Genomic DNA, 9,756 nt, shown 5'->3' with positions numbered 1-9,756 from the left:
GAATACCTTGGCAGTACCAAATGATTTCTAATTGGATGCTCAACAATAGGAAAGCCAGAACAAAATACCCATGGAAGGAGTTACAGAAACAAAGTTTGGAGCTAAGTCAAAAGATGGACCATCCAGAGACTACCTCACCCGGGGATCCATCCCATAATCAGCCACCAAACGCAGACACTATTGCATATGCCAGCAAGATTTTGCTGAAAGGACCCTGATATACCTGTCTCTTGTGAGGCTATGCCAGCGCCTGGCAAATACAGAAGTGGATGCTCACAGTCAGCTATAGGATGGAACACAGGGCCCCCAATGGAGGAGCTAGAGAAAGTACCCAAGGAGCTGAAGGGGTCTGCAACCCTATAGGAGGAACAACAATATGAACTAACCAGTATGCCCAGAGCTCGTGTCTCTAGCTGCATGTCTAGCAGAGGATGGACTAGTTGGCCATCATTGGGAAGAGAGGTCCCTAGGTCTTGCAAACTTTATATGTCCCAGTACAGGGGAATGCCAGGGCCAAGAAGTGGGAGTGTGTGGGTAGGGGAGCAGGGCGGGTGGAGGGTATAGGGGACTTTTGGGATAGCATTTGAAATGTAAATGAAGAAAATATCTAATAAAAAATTTTAAAAAATTAGGAAAGTCATGCATGATACTTGAATCCTAGCTAAATACCCAGGGCTAGTGAAGTCACAGTTCTTGAGGAAGAACCTACAACTACAGCTTCATTAAATCAGCATAATACCTAACTAAACTCTAAATGTTTTCCAACATACCCATAGGTTAGTGTAGTCTTCAACCCTCATGAACTTTTTTTGCAAAAGACAGAGACCACTACAGAAACCCACCCGCAATCAAAATGCAGCTATGGTAACCAGCCAGTATAGAATACACCCAGACCTAAGGCTTGGAGAACATTGTAGAAGAGGGGGTCAAAAAAGGGTAAGAGCCACAGTATCAGGGAGTGTGCTGTGAGAGTGTGTCTCCTAATAACATCAGAAGCTACTCTCAGAAAGTTTCAGCAACTTATCTGCCTTCGATGCGCCAAACAAGGATAACAACAGGCATTCAAAAGTGGATGTAGCAAAACCCAGGAGGCTTCAAACAAAACTACCAGACCCCACCCCCTCCCAGATCTCCCAAGCACTAACCAACCAACCAAAGAGTATACATGGAGGGACCCATGGCTCCAGCTGCATATGTAGCAGAGGATGGCCTTATCTGGCATCAATGGGAGGAGAGGCCCTTGGTCCTGTGAAGGCTCGATGCCCCAGCATAGGGGAGTGCTACGCGGTGATGAGAGAGTGGGTGGATGGGGAACACACTCATAGAAGCGAGGGTTGGGAGGAGGAAATATGGGGTTTGCGGAGGGGACACTGGGAAGTCGGTTAACATTTGAAATGTAAATAAATAATGAAAACTACAATATAGAAAAGAATCATAGCGAATAAGGAATGCTGAACATGCATGAAATAATCTTCCCATTAATATCAATTAATGAAAACAGAGAGCATGGATCTGAATGAGAACAAGGAAGGGTTTATAGGACGGTTCAGAGGGAAGAAGGGGGATAAATGATAGAATTATAGTTTACTTTTAAACGTAAAAGAAAAAAGAATAGAAAAAAATAGATGGTGCAAAAATGTTTTAAACATGTACAATGAGTATTTTTAAAAGTTTAAAAATTCTAACTTTATATTCATAGTTTTCTAAGACGCATATATACCTTTCTTATTAGAAAATGAACTGAGATAATAAATCATCACTAAATGATTATTAATAATTTAGAAATTATAGACATTATCTAGTATAAATCATCAATACTAGAGTTGGAATGTATGAAGCATATCTTATTGTTCATAATCATGTATAAACTCTCATTCACTAAATGCTGAACTGTGGTGATGCTGACTTAAATTCTTGTCCATGACCTGGGTTTGGGGTTTGTCTATGTCTTAACTACTGTATCTCTAATGTGCTTATCTGTTGAACTTTAAGAGTGTGCTGGACTTAAGTATCTTGTGATACTACGAAAACTTGTGAAAGATAGAAATATCAGTTTTATAACTTTGGAGGAACAATCCACACCACTAGGGTTATTTTTAGAAACTCTTATTTACAATATTTCTGATAGCTTTGAGGAATCAATACTTAATACACAAATGTGTTCAAGAGTTTTTAAATGGATAGCAAATACTGCAGGGGCTTCTAAGAAGGTTTCCAAAAAATAAACAAATCAAATATTGGTGGTTTCATTTGGACTGATATCTGTCCAGTATCTGAATAGTGAGAGCTGTTGGTCTCAATCCAACAATCCAACAGCAGGCTTTAAGTTTCTCCTGTGCAATGATGCTGCATTAGACAAAGCTATGTGCTCAATTGATAATATTAAGCTTTTATGTGTTATATGAATAGTTTCACATCACTTTTAGGAGTTTCCTGGAGAACTCAGGAACAAGTAGCTTACAATCCCAGGTTTGAATGGAAGGAAAGATTTCTTTAGAAATTGGTGGAGAACATTTGATCGAGGAAAATTTTTTCAGTGATTTATTTTTTAATTCATTCTACATTCCAATCACAGCCTCTTCCTCCTCTCCTGGTTATAGAATTAATAATGATTAAAAGTGTAAAAGAACCTTCTATAATTTCTATAATTCTGATGAGCCAAGTCCTCCTTAATTTCACAAGTTAGTTATAGGATAAATCCTAAAGAAAGTACAATAGACATTTTTAATGTCAAAGAGAAATCATTTGTAGATGAGAACTGATGCAAAATATAATTGATGAGAACTTGTTAATTCTGTCCTGAGTTCAAATGCTTTGAGGGAACATTAATGTCTTCTTATCAGGACAAAGTCAAACTATATCAGTCTCCTCATTAACATAGGCTCATAGGGAACATTTCACTTATTCTCTAACCGTTTGTACACGAGCAGTAAGGTGTGATGTATTCAATTTCAACAGAGTTTAATACAACCTATAATGGCAGCACACAAATAGATTGGCAGTGGTCTTATTCTATCACATTAAAAAGCTGTAAAATGTCTTAGGTCATCTGCTTCCAGGGAATGTTTCTCCAGTTTAACTTGAGTTTTAAGTGAGCCATGTGTTTACATATAGACTTGATGTAGGAAGTGTGTTTTTAGCTTACAGATACAGGCTAGTCACTAGATACCTAGGAACAAGGCACATGTCCTGTCCTTATCCAGTGGAGGGTCACTGGTTCTGTTTTTGGAAAAGGCATTTAGAATAATAAGTGCATCAGTGCTTTACAATATGGGTCTGTTTTAGGTTTATAAGAACTATATGAACATAAAGTTTTACTAATAAGGATAAGGGTTTTACAGTATTAACTGTATGAGGAGTCAGTTAAATATTACCAATGGCTGTAATATGGGAAACCTTTGATTTAGGTTAAAAATGCCAATTCCAAATTTAGGATGCTGCTGCTGAAATTGACTTTTCCTCAAATGACATGAAAAAACAATATTAAATAATGTCACCCCATTGATTTGTGAAACAAAACTCATGCTGTGAAATCATTTTATTGTTTGAAGCATCATTCAGATTCCCCAGAAAGGAAAAAAAAATGTCTTAATACCATTTGGGGAATGGTGATCTCATCAGAATTTCAGCAGGTTAAATGTATTATCCACCAAGAAAATGCAGTGGTGAATCTGAATCTCTCTCTCTCTCTCTCTCTCTCTCTCTCTCTCTCTCTCTCTCTCTCTCTCTCTCTCTCTCTCTCCATATATATATATATATATATATATGTTGTGCAGGATGGTAATTGAATAAAAGCAATCTGCAGATAATCAAATAATCCTACTGGAGAGTCACCTGGGAGCTCCTTTGATGATAGTTCTGACATTGTGGGTTGGGTAAATCACACTTTGGCCACAGGATGAATCACCCCACTCATATATTTCAACACCTGTACCAATTTATCTATATAATGAGGAGTTGAATGCAAGGTTTTCACAAAGGATATTTTAACATCTTCAAACGTATTTGCTTTGAACTTATTGTGATTCTGTCCTGGATTATCTTGGGACAAGAACAAGAATGTATATAACATGGAGATGAAAACTATCATACTGAAGATGGATGTGGCAACCCAACAGAATATCTAATCATGTATATCTCTTGACCTACTTATCTGAGCTCATAGGGCAACCAAAGGCAGGGTAAAACTTTGCCACTTGAGCCTCAGTTCTATGTGTATCTCTTGTACTATGGGTCGAATTCCTTGATAAGCCTGTAGGCATGTAAACCATGGCTGTCTATCCAGATTATTTCATCCCTTTAAAAAATGGATGTAATGAAAGATAAGCGCTTTCAAATCTCCAGTCACCTTGGATTCCAGAGAAAGCAAAGTTTCACAAGAAAATTATCTGTGAGGGAGAGACTGAATTCAGGGGTATTAGAAATAATCTTTGAGATTCACATTTTCTCTTTGAGTCATAGGGACTTCCCATCACCTTGTATGACCAGAACATGACAATGATGAATGTGCCCCCATCTTGAGTAGCGTACCTAATTATGTATATCTCTTAACCTTTGTCTCAACTTTTTTTCTACTTAAATTCAAAGCTCATGTTAGTGATCTAAAGATGAATTTATAGTTCCTGAGTCCTGAAAATAGCCGCATGGATTTAATTTTCTCTTTTGGCCATCACTGTTACTCAAGTCTTCATTGATGTCTTGGGACTGCTGCTGAGCCTTGCTTGATGATGCTGATAGAGCAAAAGATTTTGCCCTAAAATACAATCACATTGCAAATTAAAAGGAATTTGAGGTGATTCAGCAAACTAAATAGGAGCGCTCATTTATAAGCATTTTTATATTCTGAGAAAACTATACAAGAATCAGCACACTTATGTAGGCATTATACTAAAATGTCATGATCTCTTAAGATAGACTATAGAGGAAAATGATTCTTATACTATCTCCTTGAGTATTATGGAATTTGTTAATTTGTATTAGGAATCTGGAGTTTATTTAACAGTTTTAGATTAGCTTACTGGCTTGGAGAACCAAGGTAATACATTCCAAATGTTATTTGTAAGGATGCTAGATTAGATACATAGTAGCTTATGAGTGATTATTCAAGTGACTAAAGATATTGAACTGTAATACTCAATCTCTATAATTACAAATCTTACCTTGCTATGTTCAAATCTCAAATAGTAGGAATTTTTGAGTAGTTTCGTTGGAGCCTGAGGACAGAGACTCATTTGTCACTCTTGGTGAAGGATGCAGAAAGGAACCAGATTTTGATTTTACTTGAGAATCTCTGCTATAGATTTTTAAAAATTCTTTGGCTATTATTCTCCTTATTGTATTAATGCTAACTTCTCTAATGACTTGTATACTTTCAGTTGTTTCTGCTACTCAGTGCTTAGAAAAAATAATCTCTCTTATATTTGCATGATTATTGTCATCAAGGAAGAGATATTGTTGTAGTGACCAACAGAATGCCTAATTCTTTTTGCCATTTGTAACAAAATAAGCAAGCCAACATAATGATAATTCATTCTACAGTAATGACAAGGACTTTATGAAGACTCTAGTAGGAGGAAGTGAGAGAAGGTCAGCAGATCCTTGTCTAGGATTGTGCTCACAGCTCCTGTTTGCTTTGCACCTCAGGTACTTGTAGGTTTGAGATATGCTGGAGTAGATAGATAGTGTAAGATTAACTAAAGGTGGAACCCCAATATACCACTTCCGTCAAATTGTCACTGAGATGGGCTGGTGTTTTTGTGATGCTGTTATTTTAAATTCACACATACTTCTGTAAACCCTGACCTTTTTTCCAATAAAGTTATTTTTTTTACTAAGTTGAACTGTGATAGCCTAGAATTAGTGCTATATCAATAGGTCAATAGATAGTGTTTATATATAATCAGAATGTCAATATATAGCATTTATGTCCATCTGGGCAAAGCTAGGCAACCTGTATTTTTTTTAATAAAATTTATAGTATATGTTTAAGATTTATTATACAATGCTATGGCATTCAGATAAACAGAAAATATTCACTATCGAAAAGAATATTAACATAATTAACATGTCTATCATCCTTCATATGCTTTTTGACAAGAAAAACTAAGAACATACTGTTAAAATAAAACCATAATTATCATACAATTTCATTAGCTTAAGGATTTATACTTTGTATTCCATCTGTAAGCATGCCTGTCCTACATACTTGCTATTTTATTGCTTTCCCTCACTATTTTCCACTTTTTCTCTACCTGTTTTTTGGGTAAAGTTTCATTTTCTGTATCTGTGTATTTGCATCCTTTTATTCTAAAGAATCAGGTTGTAAAGTAGATCATGTAATGGTTTCCTTTCCATTTCTGTCTTCATTTCTACAGCATAATGTCATTCAGGCTTGTTTACACTGTAGCCACTAGAAGGAACTCTTTCTTTTAAAATGCTAATTAATATTCAGTAACATATTCTAATATATTTTTCATGTGTTTATTTCTGGATATTTAGTGTTTTTCTTTTTACATATTTGTTTTTGTGTTTAGTACTAAAATGCATACCAGAGCACAATTATTGTCAAGGTACTGATTCCATTTTTTTGTGGTCTCTACCCAGTGTTGTTTGTCATATTGAAAATCTGGTTTCTTTTCTCTAAGAACTGTGTAATATTCTCCAAGGGTTTTTAATGTTTATATGTAGTCACTCATTCATCAAACCACAGTCATCATTCACAGACTGAGTGAAAGTACTCAAGTGTCCTGAATCCTGTGTCTATGATGTATGACAATGTCAATAATGATGACTGCTTAGTTTGCTCTCTCGGCTAGAATATCAGTCATGAAGAAAGAGTTAGTGATAAGCTACAGCAATGCTAAAGTGTCTGGTTGTGTGCTACGAGGGTAACCAAAAGGGAAGACTTATAAAATTTGACCAGTTCAGAGAACTGTGTAAACAGACAAATCCATTTAGGTGTAGAGGAATTTTAATCCAGCAACATGGATGCTCTGGCAAGAATTCCTACCCAGAGACACGAACAAGTCGTAATGCAGACATGCCCTGGATTACAATAAGATCTGGCTGTAATATAGACGCACCCTTCATACACACCTTTAATTCATATCAGTGAAGATAAAGTTAGCTTGAAGAAGGAAACAGCCATGTTTGAAAGTGACATTTAACTGAGGGAAAGACAAAGTGACAAATCAGAGAATGATTTGACAGAATGAGTCAGAGATAGGATACATCCAACTCTCACAAGGACACACAGGATAAAGAGACTACTTAAGAGTACCAGAGAAGGGGCAAAGTGTCCACACTTTGGTCTTCGTTCTTCTTGAATTTCATGTGTTTAGCAAATTGTATCTTATATCTTGGGTATCCTAAGTTTCTGGGCTAATATCCACTTATCAGTGAGTACATATTGTGCGAGTTCCTTTGTGTTTGGGTTACCTCACTCAGGATGATGCCCTCCAGGTCCATCCATTTGCCTAGGAATTTCATAAATTCATTTTTTTAAATAGCTGAGTAGTATTCCATTGTGTAAATGTACCACATTTTCTGTATCCATTCCTCTGTTGAGGGGCATCTGGGTTCTTAAATGGGGGAGTGGGTGGGTAGTGGATTGGGGGGGTGGGTATGGCAGACTTTTGGGATAGCACTGAAAATGTAAACGAGGAAAATACCTAATAAAAATAAAATAAAATTAAAAAAAAAAGAAAAAAGAGTACCAGAGAGTGAGTTAGTTGAATTTGTGCAATTCTGTTCAGTTCCATTCAGTTCATGTAACCAATTCAGTCAGTGCAGTTCACTTCATGTAATTCTGAGGCAGTTTTTTGAAGTAGAGCAATTCAATGAAAAGCCAAAAAAAAAAAAAAGCCAATTTGAACCAGTCAGTTTCGAAAGGAGTTTTGACCCAGAAGAACTGAGTTGAACCAGCCAGAATTCAGAAAGAGCTATATGGGTGAGCTTCTTCAGCAGTAAGCTTCAGAGATGTCAATTACATCTGGGAAATAAAAGTTACTTTTAGATCTTGGTCATGAAAATGAAGGTTACCAAATAGCTAGATTTTTAAAAATATAAAAGGAATTTTGATTATTTTTAATGAAGTTTTATAAACATCATAAAAAAGAGATTGTGTTACTTTCAAAGGTAGTATAATATAAGCAATTTTATCTAATTAATTGCTATCTTCAGGAATTTGTCATCATGTTCACAAATCACCTGCATCATCATGTTCCTTTTTGCAATAAAAGCCATCCCATAATGATGGCTTACTTTTATATTTCTAGCCAGTCTCAAGGGCTCCTGGATCAGGATACATATCTTTTATATAAAGAACAAATAAAATATTGTCTAAATTTTTATAAACATTTGCTTTCATGCTTCAGATGTTAGGTGTGAATGAAACACTTGTTTCTTGACTTATGGAAATGAATGCAAATTTTCCATATCCCCAAAATCAATCTTCATAACTCAAAGGAAGTGTTATTTAAATAAAAATATTTTACCAGGTCTGTGAGAACATTCTTTAAATTTTATTTTATTTTTAATTAAAATATAATTATATCATTCCCCCCTCATTTTCCTCTCTCCACCCCCCCATGACCTCTTTCTCTCTCAAATAACGGTCTCTTTTTTCTTTCACTATGGTTGCATATATATGTATGAAAATAAATATAAAAATACAACCTAATGACTTCTTCCACTATTGCTTGTATGAATATATTTTATTGACCATTTGTTACTGGATAACTGTCCTAGAGAACAGTATCCCTCTTTCAGCACTTAATAATTACCTGGACACCTTCATCTAGGTGTGGAGCCTCATGAAATCCATTCATTTTGGCAGGTCAACTGGTGTTGTCATTATTTGGGACTTGTTTGTATTGAGATTTCAAGAGTGTCTCTTCCTTGTCATATATAGAGGACAAAAGTACTATAGCAGAATTCCTGGTGTTCTACCTATTAAAATCCTTTTATTCCTTCTTTGGTGATGTTCCCCAAGCCTTAAGTGTAGGGGTCGTAGAATATCAACTGGGGTTGGACATCTCAGACATTTTCCCCTGCATTTGACTAGTTATGGGTTTTTGTTATAGCCTCCATCTGTTGCAAAGAAAAGCTTATTTGATGAGGCAAAGAAGATACACCTATCTGTTGGTATAATGATAGGTATTTAGACTGCAGTTAGGAATTATACTGGCTTAGGAAAGTGGCAGTAGTTAGTTCTCCTCTAAGATCCATGATGTTAAAAGTTAGAATCACCCTTTCTAGTTGTCAGAGCACTCCAAGAGACTCCCAAAACAATATAGGCTATTTATGATGCCCTTGATTGCCTCTCAGAAATTAATTAAAAGTACATCACTATTGTTGCACTATACCCTTTGGGCATAGGACACAAAGGAATTGAAATGAATCTGATTCAAAGGGCCTCACCCTATTGAGTAGGTATTTTTTTTTAATAGTACTTTAATGTGCTTTGAGAATTTCCAACGTAGAGAAGCAATTAATAGCCCTATTCACCTGTAATGACTATGAACCACAATGATTACCTGCAGGGCAGGTGTCATGCACTTGGTATCTAAATAATGAATGACTGCCACTCATTTTTTTTTTTTTTGAGAGAGAGAATAGTTCTACCTGGAGCTTTTAGACTTTTTTTTGTACATCGAAGTACTGAGTGGAAACTGGATTTATTTCTTTTGAAGAAGGGTTGAGAGTATATTGTAAGTGAGAAAACAGGATAACAGGTAAAGGTAGAAAAGATGCTAT

The sequence above is a fragment of the Mus musculus genome, chromosome 16 (genome assembly GCF_000001635.26).
Source record: "Mus musculus strain C57BL/6J chromosome 16, GRCm38.p6 C57BL/6J".
Classification (NCBI taxonomy): domain Eukaryota; kingdom Metazoa; phylum Chordata; class Mammalia; order Rodentia; family Muridae; genus Mus; species Mus musculus.
The sequence above is the reverse complement of the archived record's forward strand: the minus strand, read 5'-3'. Positions refer to the sequence as shown.